Raw genomic sequence first — 26,266 nt, forward strand, 5'->3', positions numbered from 1 at the left:
ATTCTGTTTCTATGTTGGTTTAGGGTTGCCTGGTATGGCTCTCAATTGGAGGCAGGTGTTTGGCGTTCCTCTAATTGAGAGTCATATTTAGGTAGGCTGTTCACAGTGTTTGTTTGTGGGTGGTTGTCTCCTGTGTTTGTGTATGTCGTTGCGCCACACGGGACTGGTTTCGGTTTGTTTCATTTCGATGTAGTCTGTTTCCTGTCCGTGAGTTTTACGTTTCAGTTAAGTAAGTTCATGTTCAGGTTTTGTCGTCTACGTCGTTTTCTTGTTTTTGTAGTTTTGAAAGTGTTTTGTTTTGTTTCGTGTTGCCGTCGTATTTATAATAAAGATGGCTTATTTCCCTGAAGCTGCGTTTTGGTCTGAAGATCCTTCTCTCCTCACCTCATCCGAGGATGAGGAGAGCGACAGCCGTTACATAGGGTAACAATTAGCAAATTATTTATGGATGACGGCTATGATATCGAGATAGTCTGATAGATATTTAAGTTAATTCGGGAAACGGTAACTCGTTAAATAAACTTTTCCTGTGGTGACCCAGATTACTACTTAATTAATTATTATATGATTAATTTAATTGCATAATAATTGAACGTGGTATGTAATTATTCAATGAATAGCCGTCATCACATTAATGATAGTCACGACACGACAAGAGCGTGAAGGGGAGAGCTTCAGAAGTTTAATCTTTAGTATCTTCTTGCTGCCATTCTGCCACCGTTTGTCAAGACATCCCTTATCAATCGCCAGTGTACAAAAATTGCGTGTGGGGGCTTTTTAGTGTAAGAAGACACTCGGACATCTCAGGGCTGCCTTTCATGAAAGCCCATTGGAGTGGAGAGAATGGGAGATAAGACAAGCTATTAACAGGCAGTCAGTGGTTTTTATTCCCCTGTATGCTGAGGCTTTGTGGTGGGACTTAGTTTTGACACTGAGGCAGCATGGACACAGATTTCCATCCGGAGTCCTGGAATGAGGCACAGTGAATCCAGAGCTGTAGCACTGTGGGTCACTCTATTTCCCCATCCAGCTGATGTTACCTCCTCACCTCTCCAGCTGAAGACAATGGCAGAAGACATTAGCAGAAGACATTATATGGGTCTTTCCATTGTTAGTACTATTTGCTGTAGATACATTTTGTGATAATGCATATTCACCCTTTTCATAGAATAGCAGTATGTAATCTTGTGTTCTAACTGCTCAGCTGTCTGGTTAGGAAGGCACCTATGCATGAACCCTTGTGTTTACTTTATTTGTGCATTTTCTGATTAAATTCCAATGTAGTGATATCCTAGGGAAGAAGAGGGGTTTTCTGGGCTGTTTTGTGGACTAAACAGTCTTTATTTAGTGTTCATGAAGTTCTATTTCCTTTTAAAGCAATCTTTCAGACCTGTCTCATTGACAGTAATGACACTAAAATAACTTAATGGAAATTTAAGTGATGTGCAGATGAGATTGGATGTGGCTTCAGGTTTAATTTATTGTAAGAAATTACAAAAATGGGCCCTGGTACAGAGAGGCTTTCACAGCCTAATGATCTGTTAAGCAATATGTGTAAATAGCACATTTACCAAGTGGACCCTGGACAAATCACACAACGTTGCTCCTGCCATACGCTTACTGTAGCTAGGATATCCCATGAGACCTCTAAATAATAATTATGAAAATTTGCCTAATTGTCAAGAATTTCAGTGTGTCTTTAAAGGTTCACAAAACTGAAAACAAATTGCTTGAGGTTGTCCCTCTGAGGCCTCCTGTAAAAAAAGCACACCTCTTTATGTACAATCCATATGGGGAGACATTGATGAAATGCACTCACTTTAAACAGGAGGGAATAATGCAAGCCAGCATGTGCCTACCAGGTGCACTTGTGATATATAGCAGAGATTCTAGTTTACTACAAACTAATCTGAAGCCCCTTGAAGGTCATCATTTTCTTGCCTTTGACACAGACAGACTCACTGGTCGCAAAGGGGAAAAACCCACTAACATGTAAAGTTAGGAGGCAGGAGTTCCAGATGATGACTTCGGTTGTGAGCCCTAAAGACAGATATTCACGGGGGATTGAGCACAGACCATCACACCCAGCAGCAGCCTGCTGGGCTAGGGGGGATTGATAGGAAATAAGCTATCAACTTTCACTTGCACTTTTAGCTTGTCTTTGTGCAGTGCACTACTCAGCCCATCTCCACCCACTCCCTTCATCCTGGTAAATATACATTTAGCCACCTAGCTACCTCCAATGTTACCAGGTGATGCCTCAGACGCCATTGTCAGGTTTCGGCTCATCAAAGAAACACGAGTTTCCCCCCTTTTACTGACAGACATACATGAAAATGTGTCAACTCAAAATGTCTATTATATATCTAACCATTTATTCTACAGTAATTGTGCGCACACGTACATAGAATTTTCTACAAATTAAAATGGGTACTGGCTGTTGAGTAAAACCGTACTCACATTTTCCCAAAAGATGTCTGGGACTCTAATGTATAGTTTATCTAATGTGTAGTTTATTACCTTGAAGGGAAATAGGAAAGGCTGGCTGAGCAGGAGGATCATCTCCCCAGACAAGGGTCACCTTTAAATCTGCAGGTCAACACATTTATTTCCCCCAAGGTGCCTATGAGGATTTTACACACTCCTATCTCCTGAGGTAATTACAGTCCATGGTTACCTGAGAACAGTGGGATAAGGATTATACACAAACAGGGCTGCTCTCTGTCATGCCATGACTACAGGTCTCTCTCTCTCTCGCTCTCTCTCTCTCTCTCTCCCTCCAACACTCACTACCGATATTCAAACTGTCTCCGGAAGCAAAATTAGCACAAGAGCGATTCGTCGGGCGCTTCATGAAATAGGTTTCCATGGCCGAGCAGCCGCTCGAATCACGAGTGACCATCTGGCAGCCTGACGGACGAATCTGGGTTTGGCGGATGCCAGGAGAACGCTACCTGCCCCAATGCATAGTGCCAACTGTAAAGTTTGGTGGAGGATAAATAATGGTCAATCGTTTGGGGAAAGCCTTTTCCTGTTTCAGCACCCATAATGCAGTGCTATCTCCAGCATTACAGAAAAGTCTTAGTGTACATGTAGTTCATATACAAATACCTTTTATAATCTCATTTTCAGTCATATAGCTTACAAGTGTAAATTCAGTGCATGTACACAGATACACCCGAGAAACCCCACCACCCACCAGGACTTCTACATTTGGGGCCGTAATCAGTACAAACCGCTTTTTGCGTAGTGTATCATTGTGTGTATTCTCAGGCCCTACCTTTGATATTTTCCTGCAATTTGACTCCTCACATCTGCTGTGCTACCGGAGTCTGACACCGCCTTCGGTGCCCATCAGCCTGTGTTGGCTTGGCCTCTGAGTAAAAGCAAGGTCATATCAACGGGGGAGAGGACACTGAGGGGTCCTTTACCTCAGAACTGATGGCGCTAAATTATTGAGTGGGACCCACAGGCCCACAGGCACACTTTACAGAAAAAATATCTCATCAACGGTACATATTGCAATGCTTTGATATTTTTTCATTTTCTTAGTACCTTCACCTTTGAGCTGTAAACGTCTAAGAAGAGAATGTAAAGTGACACGACATGCCAAGCTGACAACTTTCTTTTCACTCGCTGCCAACGGGACAATTGCTGAGCGGTATAAGATAGCCTATTTGAAATGAATAGAATTTGAAACAAATCGAGTCCATGGGAAGTGGCAAATAGCTGAAAGGATTAAAAATGTTTTAATATGTTAAACAAGGAGCTGGGAATAATGCATGCTCAGCCTTCTCAATCCAAAAAACACTTGCTTTGTAAATGAAAACAACTTCATAGTAGTCCTTTGAGGTCTCATTTAAATGTGGTTTACGTGCAACAAAGAGAACTCTTCTGAAAACGAGTTGCAATGTGATTAATTGCACACATATATTAAAATGAGCTATGGCTTTAACCACAATCATATTCACTGTTAGAGTTGGGAGAGTGTTCTTTTAGGATATGAGGTATTCAAGGTCACTCACCCCTAGTCTTCCAATCAGCAATGTAGAGATGGCTCTGATAATGATAATAACGTGTTATCAGTTGGAACAAAGTGATTCAGATCTAATCAGAGGAGTGGGATTTATTTATAAAAAATAAAAAATAACCTTTATTTAACCAGGTAGGCCAGTTGAGAACAACTTCTCATTTACAACTGCGACCTGGCCAAGATAAAGCAAAGCAGTGCGACAAAAAACAACACAGAGTTACACATAGGATAAACAAAAGTACAGTCAATAACACAATAGAAAAATCTATGTACAGTGTGTGCAAATGGAGTAAGGAGGTAAGGCAATAAATAGGCCATTGTAGCGAAGTAATTACAGTTTTTTAGCAAATTTAGCAAATTAACACTGAAGTGATAGATGTGCAGATGATTATGTGCAAGTAGAAATACTGGTGTGCAAAGAGCAAAAAAGTAAATAAAAACAATATGGGGATGAGGTAGGTAGTTGGGTGGGCTATTTACAGATAGGCTATGTACAGCTGCAGCGATCGGTAAGCTGCTCAGATAGCTGATGCTTAAAGTTAGTGAGGGAGATATAAGTTTCCAACTTCAGCGGTTTTGCAATTCGTTCCAGTCATTGGCAGCAGAGAACTGGAAGGAAAGGCGGCCAAACGAGGTGTTGGCTTTGGGGATGACCAGTGAGATATACCTGCTAGAGCGTGGGCTACGGGTGGGTGTTGTTATGGTGACCAGTGAGCTGAGATAAGGCGGAGCTTTACCTAGCAAAGACTTATAGATGACCTGGAGCCAGTGGGTCTGGCGATGAATATGTAGCGAGGGCCAGCCGACGAGAGCATACAGGTCGCAGTGGTGGGTGGTATATGTGGCTTTGGTGACAAAACGGATGGCACTGTGATAGACTGCATCCAGTTTGCTGAGTAGAGTGTTGGAGGCTATTTTGTAAATGACATCGCCGAAGTCGAGGATTGGTAGGATAGTCAGTTTTACAAGGGTATGTTTGGCAGCGTGAGTGAAGGAGGCTTTGTTGCAAAATAGGAAGCCGATTCTAGATTTCATTTTGGATTGGAGATGCTAAATATGAGTCTGGAAAGAGAGTTTACAGTCTAGCCAGACCACCTAGGTATTAGTAGTTGTCCACATATTCTAAGTCAGAACCGTCCAGAGTAGTGATGCTATTTCGGGCGGGCGTTGGCGGGCAGCGATCGGTTGAAGAATATGCATTTAGTTTTACTAGCGTTTAAGAGCAGTTAGAGGCCACGGAAGGAGTGTTGTATGGCATTGAAGCTCGTTTGGAGGTTTGTTAACACAGTGTCCAAAGAAGGGCCAGATGTATACAGAATGGTGTTGTCTGCGTAGAGGTGGATCAAGGAATCACCCGCAGCAAGAGCGACATAATTGATATATACAGAGAAAAGAGTTGGCCCGAGAATTGAACCCTGTGGTACCCCCATAGAGACTGCCAGAGGTCCGGACAACAGGCCATCCGATTTGACACACTGAACTCTATCTGAGAAGTAGTTGGTGAACCAGGCGAGGCAGTCATTTGAGAAACCAAGGCTGTTGAGTCTGCCGATAAGAATACAGTAATTGACAGAGTCGAAAGCCTTGGCCAGGTCGATGAAGACGGCTGCACAGTACTGTCTTTTATCGATGGCGGTTATGATATCGTTTAGTACCTTGAGCGTGGCTGAGGTGCACCCGTGACCAGCTCGGAAACCGGATTGCACAGCGGAGAAGGTACGGTGGGATTCAAAATGATCAGTGATCTGTTTGTTAACTTGGCTTTCGAAGACTTTAGAAAGGCAGGGCAGGATGGATATAGGTCTGTACCAGTTTGGGTCTAGAGTGTCTCCCCCTTTGAAGAGGGGGATGACCGCGGCAGCTTTCCAATCTTTAGGAATCTCGGACGATACGAAAGAGCGGTTGAACAGACTAGTAATAGGGGTTGCAACAATGGCAGCGGATAATTTTAGAAAGAGAGGGTCCAGATTGTCTAGCCCAGCTGATTTGTATGGGTCCAGGTTTTGCAGCTCTTTCAGAACATCTGCTATCTGGATTTGGGCGAAGGAGAAGCTGGGGAGGCTTGGGTAAGTAGCTGTTGGGGGTGCGGAGCTGTTGGCTGTGGGTTGGGGTAGCCAGGAGGAAAGCATGGCTTGCCGTAGAGAAATGCTTATTGAAATTCTCGATTATCGTGGATTTATCAGTGGTGACAGTGTTTCCTAGCCTCAGTGCACTGGGCAGCTTGGAGGAGGTGCTCTTATTCTCCATGGACTTTACAGTGTTCCAGAACCTTTTGGAGTTAGAGCTACAGGATGCAAATTTCTGGTTGAAAAAGCTAGCCTTTGCTTTCCTAACTGACTGTGTGTATTGGTTCCTGACTTCCCTGAAAAGTTGCGTATCGCGGGGACTATTCCATGCTAGTGCAGTACGCCACAGGATGTTTTTGTGCTGGCCGAGGGCAGTCAGGTCTGGAGTGAACCAAGGGCTATATCTGTTCTTAGTTCTACATTTTTTGAAAGGGGCATGCTTATTTAAGATGGTGAGGAAATTACTTTTAAAGAACAACCAGGCTTCCTCAACTGACGGGATGAGGTCAATATCCTTCCTGGATACCCGTGCCAGGTAAATTAGAAAGGCCTGCTCGCAGAAGTGTTTAAGGGAGCGTTTGACAATGACGGGGTGGTCGTTTCACTGCGGACCCATGACGGATGCAGGCAATGAGGCAGTGATCGCTGAGATCCTGGTTGAAAACAGCAGAGGTGTATTTGGAGGGCAAGTTGTTCAGGATAATATCTATGAGGGTGCCCATGTTTACGGATTTAGGGTTGTACCTGGTGGGTTCCTTGATGATTTGTGAGATTGAGGGCATCTAGCTTAGATTGTAGGTCTGCCGCAACTCCTCCCCCTTTGGCAGTTCTATCTTGATGGAAAATGTTGTAGTTGGGTATGGAAATCTCAGAATTTTTGGTGACCTTCCTAAGCCAGGATTCAGACACGGCAAGGACATCAGGGTTGGCGGAGTGTTCTAAAGCAGTGAGTAAAACAAACTTAGGGAGAAGGCTTCTGATGTTAACATGCATGAAACCAATGCTTTTACGGTTACAGAAGTAAACAAATGAGAGCGCCTGGGGACACACAGGGCCTGGATTGACCTCTATATTACCCAAGGAACAGAGGAGTAGGATGAGGGTACGGCTAAAGGCTATCAAAACTGGTCGTCTAGTGCATTGGGGACAGAGAATAAAAGGAGCAGATTTCTGGGCATGGTAGAATAGATTCAGGCTATAATGTACAGACAGGGGAATGGTAGGGTGCGGGTACAGTGGAGGTAAACCTAGGCATTGAGTGATGATAAGAGAGGTTGCATCTCTGGAGGCACTAGTTATGCTAGGTGAGTTCACCCCATGTGTGGGAGGTGGGACAAAGGAGGTATCTGAGGTATGTTGAGTGGGGCTAGGGGCTCCACAGTAAAATAAAACAATGATAACTACCCTAAACAACAGAATACAAGGCATATTGACATTAGAGAGAAACATAAAGCGAGGCATTTTTCCCTCTTGGTCTGACATAAGGACAGAAGATGGAGACGATTCAGGTGGGCTGCCAGTGTTTTCTACATTTCCCCTGCCCATCGTCCCATGGGAACACTTGTTCCCACATGAATTCACACATACTGTAGAAACGTAGAGATTAATGTGACTATTGCGGAAAGAGACAGATTGCTCCGGCGATGCCCTCCGCTGCATTCTACACGGTGGTTTATAATCACATAATTTCTATCATATTTGTTGTTGACGGCTTACCCATAGACAAAGGTAATAACATTTGAGCAATAAAATTCCCTGTGTGCCCAAATGCAATTTACAGTCTGAAAACCTTACAGGGAAGAACAGCCCTTCGCGTTCACCAGGGGAATGACAAAATCCTTAATCCTTAACCCTCATCAGTCACTCTGTCTACCACACTCCAAAACACTTCTGTGTCTTCTGACTCTCCCTTCCATCCAAAAGACTCCCACAATCAATTACACTGCATCAAGTAATCCATTTTGTGAGAGTTCTACTTATTGGCAACACTTGAGCTAATGTGTCAAGGGATACTACACTGCTACCGCTATCATCTGTTGTTTTCTGGGAACATTCCAGAAAGGATGGACAAGTACTGATGCTCTGTGTATCACCTAGTGATGCTTGTAGTTAGAAAGCACCAGAACAATGTAACTGTTTGCTTAATGTATACGTTATGTTTGTTTCACTCTAGGTACAGTACTGCGAGGAGTGACATTAGTCGCCCACACCCACTGAACATTAAGCAACTGTACATAGATGAAAGACCATTACTTTTCTAAATACCTAATGTCTACCTCATGATTCCCCCCTTTGCTCAAAATAATTGCTTATATCCTCGAGGTATATTTTCCCTCTGAACACTGGCTTTTAAAACTAACTCAGTGGAGTGAGATGTTGGATTTCTAACCCCTGGGCATAATACTGTATTCCATCAATATAAGGGCACTGTTCACATTTATCCTGATGAGGCAGCTATTTTATGGGTCCAGTAGTCTCTCTATTCAGCCCAGTCTGAAGTAATTACTTGCACAGGGGTGCAAATATCCAACATCCAGCCTGTTAACGTATACCCAACACATTGAGATCCTAATTAAAATAACAAACATGTCCTATCATATTACCCACACTCAGAACAACACAATTAAATGACACACTAGCCTAAACAGGGGGCAAAGAAGAAAGGGTTTCATTGTGTGGAACTCTACACTAACCACAGTAATAGAGGAATGTGTGCAGGCCACTTTAACTGAGCGCCGTCTGAGAGCATTTGACAGTGAGGAAGTGAGAAGAATACAAAGCCTTCAACAGTAAAGTGACCAGTATGGTTATGAAGACATCCTTAGAAGGTATCCTATTCCAAACCTCAGTCTAACAGAGACAATAGCTAGCTAGAACCATGAACACACCAAAGAGGGAGGCATGACCAGACAAGCAGATGATGCAACCACTTGAGAGTGAATAGAAATATTATTTTTTTTCAAATGAATTCACTAGGCCTTTTATCTCCATTCACCCATGACATGGAGCATCTCCATAGCCGTGTTCACATTATCTAGCATGTGACACCTTAAAGCTGGGCCTGTTGAGTAAATACACGATAGCTGGCTTCTTTCTAATCCACAGAGTCCATGTGTAAGGAGTCCAACAGGAAGGAAGGAATACTGACAACTGTGTGTAAAATCCCTTGACATCTTATTTTAGAAAGCAGTAACTCTGGCTGGTAGAGCCCACAGTGGAGCCAGTATACAGCCTACCCCCGTGGGCTGAAGGCCCTGTGATGAGGCCCCTGTGGCAGCTGCGGATGCACCCACATTTCCAGACACAATCAACTCTCCGACAGCATTATCTCTCTCCCTATAGACACTGGGTCCAGGTTCTTTCCCAGTAATCAGAGTTTCAAAATAATTGGGTGTGGAGTGAAACAGGACCCTGCTTGAGAAAGGGAAGGGCCGTGCTGAGTCTAATTAGATGCTGGGGCAAGTTGCACCATACATTCCCCATGCGCACACAAACACACACGTGCATGCGCACACACACACACACACACACACACACACACACACACACACACACACACACACACACACACACACACACACACACACACACACACACACACACACACACACACACACACACACACACGCAGACACAAACACACAGACTTATCCCAATGGTGGCAGATGATTGAGCCAAAGCCCGGAAACGCAGAACCACAAGATTCCCATTAATTGTCATTCATTTGATGTTGGTCTGGGATGATCTCCAGCGTGGGATGTCATTCAGGCAGAGTGCAGGTGTTAAAGGGTAAAGTAATAAAAATTGCTTCATATGGTCCGGCTTTAATTCCTGCCGGGTTCCACTGAACATCAAACACCACTAAATTCCAATGACATAGGGCAGAGCCTGAGCCATCCCCACGGCAGGTGAACCTACAGCTGCAATCAGTATTAATCTGTCTGAGGTGGAGGAGCAACTCTATCATTTAGAAGGTAAAGAGTTATTGGTACCACTTGACACCCAGCGTCATAACACATTACGACGTGGTCATAACCATGTCATAATATGTCGTAAGAGCTGACATAACTTTTCATAACCTATCATAATGTGGTCATAACACTGTCATGACACATATATTTACACCTGTTGTGACATATATTACATTATTTTATGGCTGGTTATGACAACTACATAAGAGTGTCAAAACCCACAAAACACAAGGCAAAACATTCCATTACACCATAGCCTACTTGTTAACAGTATGTTTATGTTATACTGAACAAAAATATAAACGCAACAAGCAACAATTTCAAAGATTTTACTGAATTACAGTTCCAACTACTTGGCAGGGAAAAAACACATTTGAATAAATGTGTGTTTTGACGCTCTTATGTAGGTGTCATAACCAGTCATAAAATAACACAATATATGTCACAACAGGTGTAAATTACCATATTATGACAGGTTATGACAAGTTATGTCAGCTGTTTTGACATATGACATGGTTATGTCTAACGTGTTATGACACTGGGTGTCAAGTAAAGTGTTATTGAGTTATTAACTCGTGCAAATATTGTAAAAATATGGTGGAGTTCTGAGCTTGGACAGTGTGTCTGGGGGAAGGAAGTAGAAATCAGAGGTACCATGCCCATAGGGGGCACAAGGGCACATGCCCCTCAGTTTTGTGCTGTTTTAAAAAATAAATCTGATTTTGAGTTAACTGCTAAACTTCGTCTTTAAGCCCACATTCTGTCATAACTTTTTATAAAAAGATTTGACCGCAGCATTTTGCAGAGGGGGAACACTACAGAGCAAAAAAGATCTGCGTGCAGACAGTATCGTTAGTGGAAATTAAAGTGTTGAGTGACACACACAGCATTTGACTTGATTTTAGCTGCCGGTGATGGGCCGGACTCGCAGGAGGTATGTTGAATTTCATCAAACTATGAATAACTAACACAAACATGTTTTGTTGTTTCTCTGTAATACTAGCCACCTAGCAATTTTATGAAGTTGGCTTTAGCTATACAGCTAAAATTGATTTAATTATTGGGTTATTATACCAGTGTGGCAGTAGTACTAAACTCCTAAGACATAAAAGATCTCAAAGAATCAATGAGCATTATTAATTATAATGAACATATAAAGAGGTATGCTTTGATAACCTATGTAGAAAGGAGGAAAAAGCTGTTTTAGTTGTTTGAACAATGCAGGAGGGGGGCTGAACCACCCCCACCTTCATCCTCACGTACTTCGTGACCCCTCGAAAATAATGGGTGCATGACGCCCCTGGGAGAAATCATTCTTTATCCCCATGAAAAAAACAAAAAAATGTCAGCCTTCCATCCTATCGCTTGCATTTGAGTGTGCACGCATTGCACGCATATGTTTTAATGTTATAGTTAAGAGAATGAGTCGGAGAGCGTTGGGTGATTTGTCCAAGGCCGGCGTATGTAATGCTCTCTCTCTCAAGGCTATCGGCTACATCTGATGTTGCTCATCTACAGGAGTTACTTCTAGGCAGTCAAACTTGCGTGATTACAGAATACTCATCCCAAACCAATATGTAACTCTGTTTGACATGCTTCTGCAACCTAAAACTGTTATCAGCAAAGAGGGGGAAAAACATCGACAACACAAAAAAATTACTACACAATCATCAAATAAATGTTCTTATGCTCTTAAAATCTACAGTATAAAGAAATGTTTTTCCTCTGAATGGTAAACTAGAACAGTCTTGCATGACTATTATGTGTTGGAATACATTTTTAAATCAAATAATAACAGGAATGGAAGTATTTAAAGTAACATGTTAGGATATGCATGTGGAAAGAGCACACTGAGTTCAGCGGGTGTGTGAAGTGTATCCCACTGTAGCAAACAACCTCTCAGACTGTAGGAGGTTTGGACATGCAGCCCTTGCCTCAATGAATAACCCTGAGAGAGCAGAGTTGGGGAATTTCCACTTAGACAACAGAAAAATGTCTCTCCCAGACTCCCACCCCCTCAGCTCAGAATGAGGCAAGCACAGGGGATGATTTCTCCTCCACTCAATGAAAGCCCTCTAAGTCAGCCTGCCCCCGCCAGAGAACAGGGAATGCCCCAGTAAATTAATTTACCCCATTTAACCATCAGATGTCAGCATCTAGCTGGTAGGAGGCACGCAAAGAGAGAGCGAGAGAGAGAGAAAGAGAGGGCTAGAGAGAGAGAGAGAGCACTTGTGACCAACTGGAGAAAGGGATGACTTGTCTAACTCAACAATGGAGGCCTCTTCACTTTTTACTTACCAGGAATGCTATCAGAATATGTAACACTTAATTTGGATAGTCCAAATAGATGCTCTACAGACTATCTACAGACTATCAGTAACATTTCAACTAACTATCTACTAACCCTAACCCTAACCCTAAACCTAACCTTAACCCTTATCCTAACACTAAACTGAACCCTTACCCTAACCCTTACCTTAACCCTTACTCTATACCTAACCCTAACAATAACCTTAGCAAGCAGTTACTTATCAACCGATAGTTTGTTGGTAGTATGACCATCTGTAGAGCATCTACAGATTAAATATCCAGACTATCAAAATGAAGTGTGAAATCAGAATGTGTTACAGAGAGAATCATGAAAGACTAAATAAATCTATGTCTATCTATCTGTCTGGATATCTCTCCAACTATTATTTAGTTTAAGAGTATTGGAATACAGTTGGGGATCATTTACTGGGACAGCTGATATACAGTAGGCTGCTATATCCCATACAGTATGAAGTGGAAGAAATGTGCACACAATTATTTCCTGTTAACGAGTGGCTTTCGAAGAATCCTTGAAGTCTGTTGCAAATGTTTGTGAACCGAATGTGAGCCGATTGTCTTGCTGACGGCTGAAAGTATGCATAGAGAGTCCCCAGCATATCATACTCTGTCTCGTGCTCTTTATAAGTATGGCCTGCATTATCTGCACTGGGAGACCTACAGAAAACCCTGGTCTTATCTCCAATGACCTCACAAGCCCAGCATTAAAGGAAAGATTCACCAATTTTGAATGTTATATCCAGTGCCAATTTTAGCATGTAAATCTTGGTGGGGCAAACCCAAAATAAATTGGGGGCAAAGCCCCCACACAACACAACACTAAACAATACATGAATTGCACTATAACGGTGACAAACGGTGCCCACAAACTGTTAGGGGACGTAAGGGGACGACGAGCGGATAAGAGGCAATCCATAATTTCGATCAAGATATTAATGAGCGAGCTAGGACGGAGGTAGTTGATATAACTATATATTTAGCACTTTTGAAATGTACAGTACAGCGACAGAATTCAGAACATGGGCCGTAAATAAGGGAGGCATATAAGCAGACAATGAAAGCTCTTACAATATTTGATGATTACATTTCTCTAAAACAGGCTATAGGATACACGTGCACCACCAAGTCAGAACAGTAGTTATGAGGGGAAGGGATCAAATCACATTGGATCAAACAAGGGATCAAATTATTAGGGTGAGGCACATGGGCTACTAACAGCTTACTACACAACATACACTTAGTATTACTTTCTTAGCTACAGTATACATATCTCCTTGGCATATTACATCATTTATGCAGCAGCATACAGTACATTTTTGGACTCACCTTGTTGTGCTGTGCTCACTTGAACAGGAAGGTGGCACGTCGATGCTTGTCGACAAATTTTGTTATCAAACTTTGTCATCAAAGTCTAGCATTCTATGGATTTATGGTACTTTCAAGACCACTGGGAACTCTGAAAAAAACAAGGTTGAATCATGAAGTCAGTGATCTTCAGGTTGGAGCTCTAGAAAGAAGCCGAGTTCCCGACTTGGAATTCCGAGTAGGATGACCGTTAAAAACATATTTTCCCAGTAGGAGCTTGTTTTTTTTCAGAGTTCCCAGTTGTCTTGTACTCACTGAAGTCTGAGATTTCCCAGTCCCGAGTTTCCAGTTGTTTTGAACGCTGCAGAAGTCATGCTGGATTGACAGCATGGACAATGTATTCAATCTTTTCTGGCCCATGGTGTTGAATGTTTGTCCTTCTAAGCTTAGAAAAGAGACCCTTACACACAGACTTAGACCACAAACCCACTCCACTGAATAGCAGGCTAGTGATTGCTTTTCAACGCTTGTAGTTAGTCACTGATTCCTTCCAAACCACTCAATGTTGAATTTGGGATTTTCAACTTGTTGCGTAATGTTTATGTCCAATGGCCAGTGAGCACCGATACATTTTATCTATAATTTATCTTCATATGACAAGGATTGAAAAGGATTTGCCAGTAGATTGTCGACGTGATTCATGACAATGGCTGCTTGTCTAGCTTGCTAGCTAAACTTTTGAAAGTATGATGTTGACATGATCAGTCCAATCAAAGCTACGGTAGATATAACGTAATTTGACATCATTTAATCTGTGGCCAGTGGCAGCACCCAAGTGGCTTGAATTTTCAAGCTCTCCTTATAGATTTGCTCTGACTAGTGTCCCCATGAGTAATAGAACACTGAGTCAATCATGGCACATCTAGAGAACATGACCAACCCCTACGCTCAGTATTTTCCGCTAGCTGCCCCACCACCACAAAAAGCACTGAGCTAGGCTGAAACATCTGCATTTTGGAGCTGCCTTACTCAAGAAAGCAAAAAATAGACCATGTTTGTATGCTGCTTTATTAGGCAAAATAAATACATATTTTTACATTGTTTGCAAACTCATATGTGATATGTTTTTTTTTAGCTACATTTAAAAAAAATGTTTGCCACCTTCCCTGGATGATGGTTCGCCACTGGTTATATCATGTCTGGGCATCTCTGAGCCGATCGATTCCCGGGGGTCATTTGATGTTTTCATGTGTATCTGAGCCGAAATAGAGCCGGTATGGCGTAACAGTATGATAAAGTCGCTCTCACTACACTGGAAGTTAATAGTAATATGACTTTTAGATCGCGAAAATGTCTATCATACATGTCAGATTTCAATACCGGCTGATTTCATAACGCGGGAGGTTGTCTTCTCTCCCATGAGCCATTGATTATATTTTTGCCACCACATTCTCACATGCACAAGTACAGTGAAATGACTTTCTTGCAAGCTCTCCCAACAATGCAGCATGTGAAGTACCTAGGTACGGTTGCATTGCTGTTGTGAATGTCAGACTCCACTCTGCGAGGCACATTGATCTGCAGGTTGAACATGGTGTAGTTTGTTTAGGCGATTTTACATCCAATTAGCTACTTCACATGCTGATATTGATTTAGGTACCGGCACCTCTAATTTTGGGGGAATTGAATATCAGCTCCTCTATAAAACAAAGTAACCCATAGCTGGCCCTGATTCACACGCCGAGAAAAAAAAGGTTGATCAAAACTGATACTGCAGTGAATAGCAATGCAGAGTGAGCATTCATTTCCTGAATCCGCTGTGTTCAAGTTTATTTGCCGCTAGTCTGTGCCTGACAGTAGGCTGTTCTATATTGCGCAGATTGAAAATGTGCCAGCCCGAATGCACATGCAGTGTTGCCAACTCCTCAGTAAGGAAAGTAGCTATTGGCTGTCCTAAAAGTCGCTAGAAGTCGCTAAATGACGTCATCACCTAATTTGCATAATTGGCCATGTGCATGTAATTGTGATGGACGCTGTAGAAGAGAGGAATAACGTCGCGGGAGAGACAAAAAGTGAGTAAAACACCCTAAATATGTTTAGAACTACAAAGAACTACTTTCTTCTGTCGATTCTTGTTTTTTTTTAATGTCACAATTCCAACCCTCCTCCTTTATCCGGGCTTGGGACCGGCAAAAGTGACCCAAAAGAGACACTCTGGCGGAGTTACTTTGTTTTTTATTTAAAAAAATTGTTTTTTAGTTTAGTTTTCTTAATGTTGTTTGGTTTTTAACCTTATGGTCCACAAGTCACAGTAAAACATGAACATTTTTAACCATAACATAAAAAATAAAACATTTGTATACAATCTACATTAACAATCTAAATGGACCAAAAAGAGACAATAGAAAATACTGGTAACTAGTCTGGCCCTAATTCAGGTTAATTGTTTTTTTTTATGTAAGCCAGGGCGGGATCAGCCAGCGGAGGCTTTCCGCATGTGCGATTCATTTGCAGTCTAGACGCGGAGTCTAGACTGCAAATGAGGACTTGTCCTCTTGCTCAGTTGTCCTTGTCCTCTTGCTCAGTTGTGCATCGGGGCCTCCCACTCCTCTTTATATTCTGGTTAGGGCCAGTTTGCACTGTTTTAAATATAAAAATATTAAATAATTAACAAAGTTAAAAATCTACATCTCAGCCATCATCTGAGTGACCCTTTAGTGCCTGTCTGTATGTACTGCGTGTGTGCCTATACATGTATAGTTAGATACCTTGATTTGAAGTAGCCTACCTTATCCATTTGATCACCACTTCATTGAATGTGGGAATAATTTTATAAAGGAAAAATATTTGGTTGTAATGTTGCAATATTTTATATCAAGGGTGGCAACCATCCTCCAGAATAGCTCTCTAGGTGGAGGGTTGACCACATGTTGACAACATGTGACTAACAGTGCAGTTCTACTTTGTGGGGGTTTAAGTGCCTTGATCAAGGGCACAACGGCAGGAGATGGTAGGAATTGTTAGATTACTGAAATTGTTAGATTACTTCTTAGATGTTACTGCACTGTCGGAACTAGAAGCACAAGCATTTCGCTACACTCGCATTAACATCTGCTAACCATGTGTATGTGACCAATAAAATTTGATTTGATTTGGCCTACGTAGGATCAGACACAACAGCCTTCCAGTGTCAATAATGCTTACTTTTTCATGTAGGCTATAATAATAGTCATGAAAATGTGGTTAAAAGTCATGGAGAAGTCATGGAAAAGGTGTATAAATCCTTAACAGTCTCTATAGCATAATGTCATTTGGGAATTTTGTTGAACCGACTTGGAAAAAGACAGCTCCTGCACTTTTTTCATCCCAAGTCAAGCACTGTGTGTAGCTACGTATGCTAGATAGCTATCTAGCTAGCTAGCCAGACAGCCCATAGACAGAGCATTGTATTGTGGGTTTTGTAGTCCACATGAGCTGCAACAGATTTCCACAACGATTTTCACATGTTGCTACCAACATTACTACAATGACAACATTATATATTGGTTCCCAAATAATATTGTTTAACGCTGTAAATTAAAGGATTTTGTGGTTTTGGGTGGTTTTGGGTGGTTTTGGGTAACCTCAAAGAAAGAAATTAGCCTCGGAGCCTATCTCCACAAAATCTCTAAATGATCAACTCTCAGCCCACTCACATTCGACATTGCGGCACAATATGATACCGTTTTGAAGAAATTACCCCAGTGTGTTTGCGAGAGAGGGAGAAAGACTGTAAGGAAGACATTGATATTTTAAGTACTAGCGTTTGCAAACGCTTTGTCTGCCTAAGTAGACAGTACAAGTGATACATTAATTACTGTACACGGCTGTGTGGAGTTGTCGTTTGACTGTAGCGTTATGAGATTACACACAATGGAACTGTTATAGGGCTGTTCTGTCCTGCAAGACATAATGTTTAATTTTCCCTCACTAAATAAATTAGAACACTGTTCATTACCTGATCATTCTTTTATAGGGTTTTGTTGCAGATAAATAACAATCATGTCAATTACAAAGTGGGGTAATCAGAATGCGGTAGGGAGTATGATGTCCATGCTCCTGTTGATTAGTCTAGAGTGCTGTAATGTTATCAGCAGCGCAGCAAAAAGGTGGATGTTCACAACCAGGCAATTAAACCACAGAGAGGAGGGCTGAAGTGGGAGGATGAAGAAATCAACGATGCGTTTTTCAACTGGAATTAAAATGATGCCTTTGAACGTGGCGTTCAAACAGCCTCCCCACCCACACCCCGTCCAGCCAACCAACTAAGCAGAAGAAGTGATTATTTAACATGGGCGACTCATCCCTCCGGTGAGCTCATTTAATACCTCCCTTCCTGTCTTGGGAGCCGACCCTCTCTGTTGGAGCTTGTATTGTGCACTGCTTGGCTCTTGGCTGGACACAGAAGCCCATGATGGATGCTCAAAGAGGTGACCCTGTGACCGGCAAGCCACGGGCAAACAACGCTGCCGCGTGTAAAGTTCTCTGGCAACAAGAATATTGATATCCTGTTCCATGGATTTTGGAAACTATTTTTCCCCTCCTCTCTCTTGCTCTTCTTATTTTGGCGTGTATTTATTAGATATTGTGAAAAAAATACTTTCCATTGTTGCCAAGGAGACGACATGTGGACCTTGACGTTGTGGAGCTACAGCCAAACAATGCAAATAGGACATGGTTGACTCCCACACACAACTGTTGCCCTGAGAAAAAATGGCAAGGCAATGTGAATGTGCTTGGGAAAAGCCAGGCGAATATCAAATAAATTACCCTGTATATTCCTTTTGCAGATCTTTCTCAAGGCATTGTACCCTTAAGCTCCGGAATTTTTTTTAATCAAAGTTTATCTCAGAGCTACAGTTATATCGATTTCCTTCTTGCTATACGGAATAAATGTTTTGTTTTGAAAAATATGAATTAAATATCATTCAGACATTCATTATAAAAATAATGTCTCTAGGCGTTACATAAAGTTTGGCATAGAAATCCTTTAAGTACATAAGTATGGCATGCATGTTCCTGTGCTGAAAGGGATTGTGTTGTTTATTTCAGTTTGCTTTAATGAGACTAGCACAGAAAGCTAGTTCTTACATAAGCCCATGAATATTCATGCACATTCTAACAGAAAATATTCAGCATTCGTGGGCAAATCGACTTGGCGATCACTCAGTAACACACGGCCATCATCCAGTCAGTTTTAAAAACATACTTTCGGTTCAAGTCTTTGTGTTTGCCCAAGAAAGGATTCAGGGCCCCTCTGGTATATCTGTCATCTGTCCAAACATTTGGACAGTGGTGACTCTGGTCCTCTGGCTGTAGAGAGAGAGACAGAGAGAGACAGAGAGAGAGGGATAGAGAGAGGTTGGAGGGTGGATGTGTAGAATGATCATGGAGAAGAGCAGGACTTGGGGGCAGAAAGTAGTTTGACTCTGCTGCTCAGTCACAAAACACATTCATCATGACCCAGAGTCTGTCTGGCTCCCCTGGAGAGGAGGAGGTGAGCACAGACTCTCTCACCCCCACAGCAGATGCCCCAAACTCTGGGTTCCCAGCAGGGGCAGTGTCACAGAGACCCCACTAAACATCCATCAACACTCCCTGAACCAACAACCCAGTATCAAACCAGCCCTCTGACCTAGTCGTTGCTTGCAGAAAACATGTCTGGCTCTGTCACCCCCCTCCTCCAGAAAATATTGGTACAACCCACTCTCATGTCATTATAAATCATTATACTGTATCTGTCTGAAGTATAGTGCTGTACTGTTTGGAACTGTCACAAAGTTGTGGCAGTGTCTACATTTGGTGGCGACAGAGATATTTATTAGCCCATTCATGGACTATTGTCCCATTCAGTTCATTTTATGACATTAGTCCGATGGAATGGCACTTCTTCAACTGGCAGAGATTAAACCAAGTTAGCAACTTTAAAGATTTTAATGAACTCAAGTAAGACAAAGTCTTGGGGAAACATTGTTTTAAGCCAGCTCATATTTATTTTTCAAAACCAATAAGAATATCTGAGGGTTGGCATTGGATTCACTCTCTGCAGCTATGGTTGCAAACAGACCTTCCTAGCTGTCCAATAACCTTGATCATTTTTGCAAAACACAATCCAGTTTCTCTCGACCCCCTCCCACCTAAAATAGAGGTTTTCATCCAGCTCTAAAAATTAATGGATGCCTTAAGACTGGCAGGGATCTGTCCGGGTCAAGGCCAGGGTGTCATTCACATACAGTACCAGTCAAAAGTTTGGACACACCTACTCATTCCAGGGTTTTTCATCCCTACTATTCCCTATCCCCTATGGGGTTTCTGACAAAAGTAGCGCACAATAGGGTGCTTTTCGGGACACATCCCTTCATGGCTGTAGGAAGATGTTTTGGGGGTGGTTGATTTTTTTGGGGTGGGGAGTATTTTTTGCCACTCTGCTGACGAGTATTTGTCTCTGCTCATTCAGGAGTAATAAAGGCTTAGTTCACAAATGTATTTTTGTTTTAAATGTTTTTATTTATCAGGGGGTGGCTGGGCACCCCTTCTCTATCCCAGATGATGATGATAAGGATGGATGATGATGGGGGGGGGTGAAGTGCCCTCCATGTAGTTCAGACGGCTCCTGTGCTTGTTGAACATCCATCTTTTCCCAATGCTCTAACACATGCATGCAGTCATTTGAATAATTGTGCAATTTTCTATCAGAAAAAAAGGGGATCCAGCAGCAGTGCTTTTTCAGAAATATTATTTTAGTTGATGTAGCAGGTTTTGGGGAATATGATAGGACATAAAGGGAACTAGAGTCTGGTCTGCTCATGTCAAATGCCACAACGATACCAATGCAGGAACCTTGGACATAATACATTACAGAGAGGAGAATCGTCCTCAAGTCTGTGTGAGTAATCGAGTCACATGACCTCAGATGTCATCCTGTTTCTCTCCCATCTCAGACTGATTTATGTCCAACGTTGTTGTAATATATGAGTTCTACTTATTCTACTTCATTACGTTCCCCTCACGTGCCACTTTGGGGAAACAGAACAGTTAGCTCTTATGGAAAAATGGATTCATCAATTCTGAAAACATGGTACCGAACAAAAGATTCATGATGCAGGTAACTTTAAACCGTATTAATCTAGTTTATGGTTTGGGCTTTTCCATGTACCTCTGCCCACCGCTTTAATCTCAGCCAAAATACCTCTGAAAAGGAGAACATTTGAAATGTGTTGTGTGAAATCCCACTGTTTTACTCAACTTGTCACTTCAGGGACCGGTGTCACCGAACAGGCAGAGTATGATTTCCTTCTCTGTAATATAACTCACAGCCGCAACATGAAAGGCGATCACTAAGCTCTTCCATATGATCAATTAAAGATAATACATTTACCTTTGTATCATAAACGATCATTCCCACCAAGATCTTTGATGTGCGAGTCTCACCAGCGCAGTTAACCAATAAAACATTCCCCCCTAATGATATTCCACAGATACAGGGCATCGCAAAATGGCGTAGATTGTTATCATACATTATCATGGCTCCAGAATACCCTACAAAGGAATGGCTTAAGTGGAGGCACCTGTACAAACAGTCGCTCATTTCTGGGATGAGCGTTTTTAATCCACAAGTTTGGAAAGGAAGAATGAGCCAATACCAGTCTTTCCTCTCCTATCCCCACTCCTCTTCTGTTGCTGTCTGTCATTCAGTAGTTGCTTTCTCTTCATCTAAGTGGGGTGACCTCCTCTATGAAGGGCCTCTATTTCTAAAGCTTCTCTACCTTCAAGAGCTGCCTCTCTACTGCTCTCTCTTTCTCTCTCTTTGCGTGCCTCCATCTTGTTTTTCATACAAAGCACCTTTTATCTGCTCTCTGTCTGGTGTCCACCTGTTGGCTCTGCTTTCCATCACCCAGCCTCCCTCCCCATCAGGAGACACCGGTGGCTCGGGCCGCCCCCACAATGCCTTTGATCACTCATGTGACCTGTGGGGAGAAATGCACTCGCTCAGGGGAGGGGAGCATTCCACAATGGTGGGAGCACTTAGGATTCTCATCCTCTCCAGCGTCTCCGGGTTTTATCAAAACGCCCCAACTGCCCACCCCGAGGCCAGTCTGTTTGGTCCTGTGAAACGGCCTGCAAAGGTAAAGACCTGGACAGACGCCTCCTAGCGTAACACGAGGAAATGGCTTCCGGGAAATGAGATGTCCAGAGTGGCTGACCTGTCGTGAACTGCAATGCATCATTCTACAAGTACTCTGATTAGAAACTGTGGAAGTGTGATGTCATTCAGCTTCCCTCTCTCAGTAAGGCGAAATGACAAAGAGAGAGTGTGATAGGGAGAGATTTGTGGACAGCTGGCATTGAAACCTACAGAGAGCCATGCAAGGCTGAGATGGATGACACATGGCAGAATACAGTACATTTACTCTCCAAGTCATTCGCTTTAACAAGCCATGCAATGTGACATGTCAATTAGAGAGGAAAATCACAGCTTCATATTACTCACAATTTTATGGACATGATCAGTTTGGGCTCCCGAGTGGCGCAGTGGTCTAAGACACTGCATCTCAGTGCAAGAGGCGTCACTGCCGTATCACATCCGACCGAGATTGGGAGTCCCATAGAGTGGCACACAATTGGCCGGGGTAGGCCGTCATTGTAAATAAGAATTTGTTCTTAGCTGACTTGCCTAGTTTAATAAAGGTAAAAAAAAATTAAAAAAAATGAAATTTCTCTATAGAAAAGTATATGGCTGGTCTGCTGTCAGTCTCCAGAATGTCACGTCTGACATAATAAAAGACGTCATTATGTGTTGACTGAAAAATATAATTTATAGTCAAACATACATTTTACACGATAAGAAATCTTCTGAAGGTGACTCACCACTGTTTATCGTGAATAGCCAGACATGCAGCCGATAACAAAATGGAGAGCTTCTCCTTACATACTAGTAATGTCACATCAACTCCTTCAATCTTTCACGTATACACCCTTACTAATAGAAACATAGCGTAAGAATAAACACACAAACTATGCAACACTGCAAGAGAAGAGAAGCTGTCTGAAAAGGCCTATCTATCATATCTGGATATCTGAAAGTGTGAGCGAAATAAGACCATTTATTCAATCAAGTTGTAATAAACATGCTTTTAAGATATACACCTGATAAAATAATGTATATGTTTAAAGATAATGATTAAATAATTCCACTCTGAAACCATATAATTGTATGAAATTTATTAGAATCATAAAACTATAATCTGATGATGTGTGTAGTTTTAGTCAGAATTAGAACAAGGACCTTTTGTTCCTTTTTAGTATGTAAGCAGGGTGCAAGTGGGAAACAAATTATAAGAGGAGCAATCGACAGACGAGTTGTACTACTACATTCTGTCTTCACCCGTGGAGGGGAGAAACTGTTAGGCTTGCAGAGAATTATGAAACATGTTGCAGATGAAACAATGTGTCTGTGTAGTGGAAAAACACAGACTGTCTGAGCAAGGCGTAGCTTAAGATTTGAACTTGTTTGTGTTTGTGTTATAAAGACTGTGTTTGCATTCTTGATTTGAGAACGTTCTCGTGAATAAACTGTACTAACCTTTTGCATAAGCTGAGTCTTTGCCTAATTATTATTAAACCCATGGTCTTACAAACCTTGGGGATTGGTCAAAGCTATTGATTGTTAGTTATTATCATTGTGATTGAAAATTCTCCTGACAACACCACATGGCAAAAGGTATTTGGACACCTGCTCATCGATCATCTCATTCCAAAATCATGGGCATTAATATGGAGCTGATCCCCCTTTGTTGCTACAGTATAACAACCTACACTCTTCTGGGAAGACTTTCCACTAGATGTTGGAACGTTGCTGCGGGGACTTGCTTCTATTCAGCCACAAGAGCGTTAGTGAGGTGGGGCACATTTGGGCGATTCGGCCTGGCTCGCAGTCAGTGTTCCAATTAATCTCAAAGGTGTTCGATGGGGTTGAGGTCAGGGCTCTGTGCAGGCCAGTCAAGTTCTTCCACATTGATCTTGACAAACCATTTCTGTATGAACCTCGCTTTGTGCATGGGGGCACTGTCATTCTGAAACAGGTAAGGGCCTTCCCCAAACTGTTGCCACAAAGTTGGAACCACAGAATCGTCTAGAATATCATTGTATGCTGTAGAGTTTCAGCATACAATCACTGGAACTAACGGGTCTAGCCCGAACCATGAAAAACAGCCCCAGACCATTATTCCTCCTCCACCAAACTTTACAGTTGGCACTATGCATTCGTGCAGGTAGCGTTTTTCTGGCATACGCCAAACCCAGATGTGTCCGTCGGACTGCCTGATGGTGAAGCGTAATTCATCACTCCAGAGAATGTGTTTCGACTGCTCCAGAGTCCAATGGCAGTGAGCTTTACACCACTCCAGCCAACGCTTGGCATTGTGCATGGTGATCTTAGGCTTGTGTGCGGCTGCTCGTCCATGGAAACCCATTTCATGAAGCTCCCGATAAACATTTATTGTACTGACATTGCTTCCAGAGGCAGTTTAGAACTCGGTAGTGAGTGTTGCAACCGAGGATAGACAATTTTACGCGCTATGAGCTTCAACAATCGGGGGTCTCGTTCTGTGAGCTTGTGTGGCCTACCACTTAGCAGCTGAGCCATTGTTGCTCCTTGCTTCCACTTCACAATAACAGCACTTACAGTTGACCCAGGCAGCTCTAGCAGGGCAGAAATTTAACGAACTGACTGGCATCCTATAACGGTGCCACATTGAAAGTCACTGAGATCTTCAGTAAGCGCCATTCTACTGCCAATGTATGTCTATGGAGATTTTATGGCTGTGTGCTCGATTTTATACACCTGTCAGCAACAGGTGTGGCTGAAATAGCTGAATCCACTGATTTGAAGGGGTGTCCACATACCTTTGGCCATATAGTGTATCTACTTTTATAAAAGCTACTGAAAACTTGTAATTAGGTGTATTTTATTATTTCAGTCATCAACATTGCAATTAAACCACTTTACAATTACCTCTGTGAAAACACTTAAATATTACAAAGACACATTTTTTCAAAATCTGATAATTAATCTGTGAATGAATGCTGGTAGGTTGTTGTTGTGAAACCAAATGTCTCAGGTTTTCTCCTGAGAGTTTAGAGTTGGTGTGTTGGTGCTGGAGTTAGAGACATGGTGGGAGGGGGTGGGGATTGTTAGTCAGGGTTTATCTACATACTCTGGTTTATCAACCAAATCAACTGGATTTGTCACTAGAAGATGATCTCAGTCAGAGCGCTACAGAGAAAGAACATGATCTGCTAATCTTTACACATTGAAGAGGTTCGCCCTGCATGGTCCCTTCTCTGAGTAAAGGTCATTACAAAATTCATATTTTCTAAAGTGACAACAAAAAGTGACAAATCTTTTCATTTCAACTTTCCCATTGTAAAATTGTAAAAGTTTGTGAACTCAGCCATGATATGTATCTATGTCTGAACTCTAATGGAACAGAGAAGATGAGTTAAGTCTAATGAACAATGTTAAATGTCTCCAAATTATTAATTAATTCCGATGCACACATCTTTGAGAGGATGGATGGAAGTTTGTATCTGCAAAATGTGAAACAGAATTAATCTGACTGAATTAAAGGATTTTCAATTCCATGGGATTGCTTAGAATCTGAAAATAAAATCTTCTTTACTTGAATTATTTTTTTCAAATGTATTAATAATGTAGATTATCAATCCATTTTTTATGTGGCCGGATATAGCATCTATCTTTCACCTTAGAGACTCACAGGGACACATGCATACACGTATGTATACGCAGATTCTAAAGATAACCCAGTTACTCTTCATTCTCCCCTCATTAAACGAGCACCAATGTTACCAAGGTGGTTTGTTTACATATTCAATTCTGCCCCGCTAGGTCGTAGGTGAAGTATGTCACTCTCCTGTCACTCTCCATTTCTCAACAGAAAATGTAATGATGCCTGTGTGTGTAATGGACTGGACAGGCATCTTCTAGAGTTGCTTGCTGTTTCGGTCCCTCCACCATGAATAATTCAGCTGCTCCAATATGGTGACAAAACAGGAGGTGTCAAGGAACAAGGCTTCATGACTTCATCAGCAAAATGCCCTGCTTCCTCTAGCTCTCCCTCCTCTCTCTCTCTCCTTCCTCTCCTCACCTCCCTCCCCTCATCCCTCCTCCACCTCTTACTCCCTCCTCCTTCTCCTCCCTCTCTCTCTCCCCCCTCCCTCCACCTCTTCCCCCCATACTGTATGCAGTAATTTCATTCCCACCTCCTCCCTCCCAGACAACACGTGTGTGGAAGGAGGGCTGTTTCTGGGTGGGAGGACAGAGGCCTGCCTGCCTCCCTGCCTGCTCCTCAGTGCAGGCCAACTGGCTGGGTGTCCCTTTGTCCTTGCTGGCTGTGGAGCCCTACACCATTCATCTCTGTCAGAGGCCTGCATCACAGGACCCCCCACTCTGGAGGGCCCGTCTTGGAGGCACATCAGTGCTAAATGGAGCTTTAACACAGTAT

The sequence above is a fragment of the Salvelinus alpinus genome, chromosome 27, assembly GCF_045679555.1.
Source record: "Salvelinus alpinus chromosome 27, SLU_Salpinus.1, whole genome shotgun sequence".
NCBI lineage: Eukaryota > Metazoa > Chordata > Actinopteri > Salmoniformes > Salmonidae > Salvelinus > Salvelinus alpinus.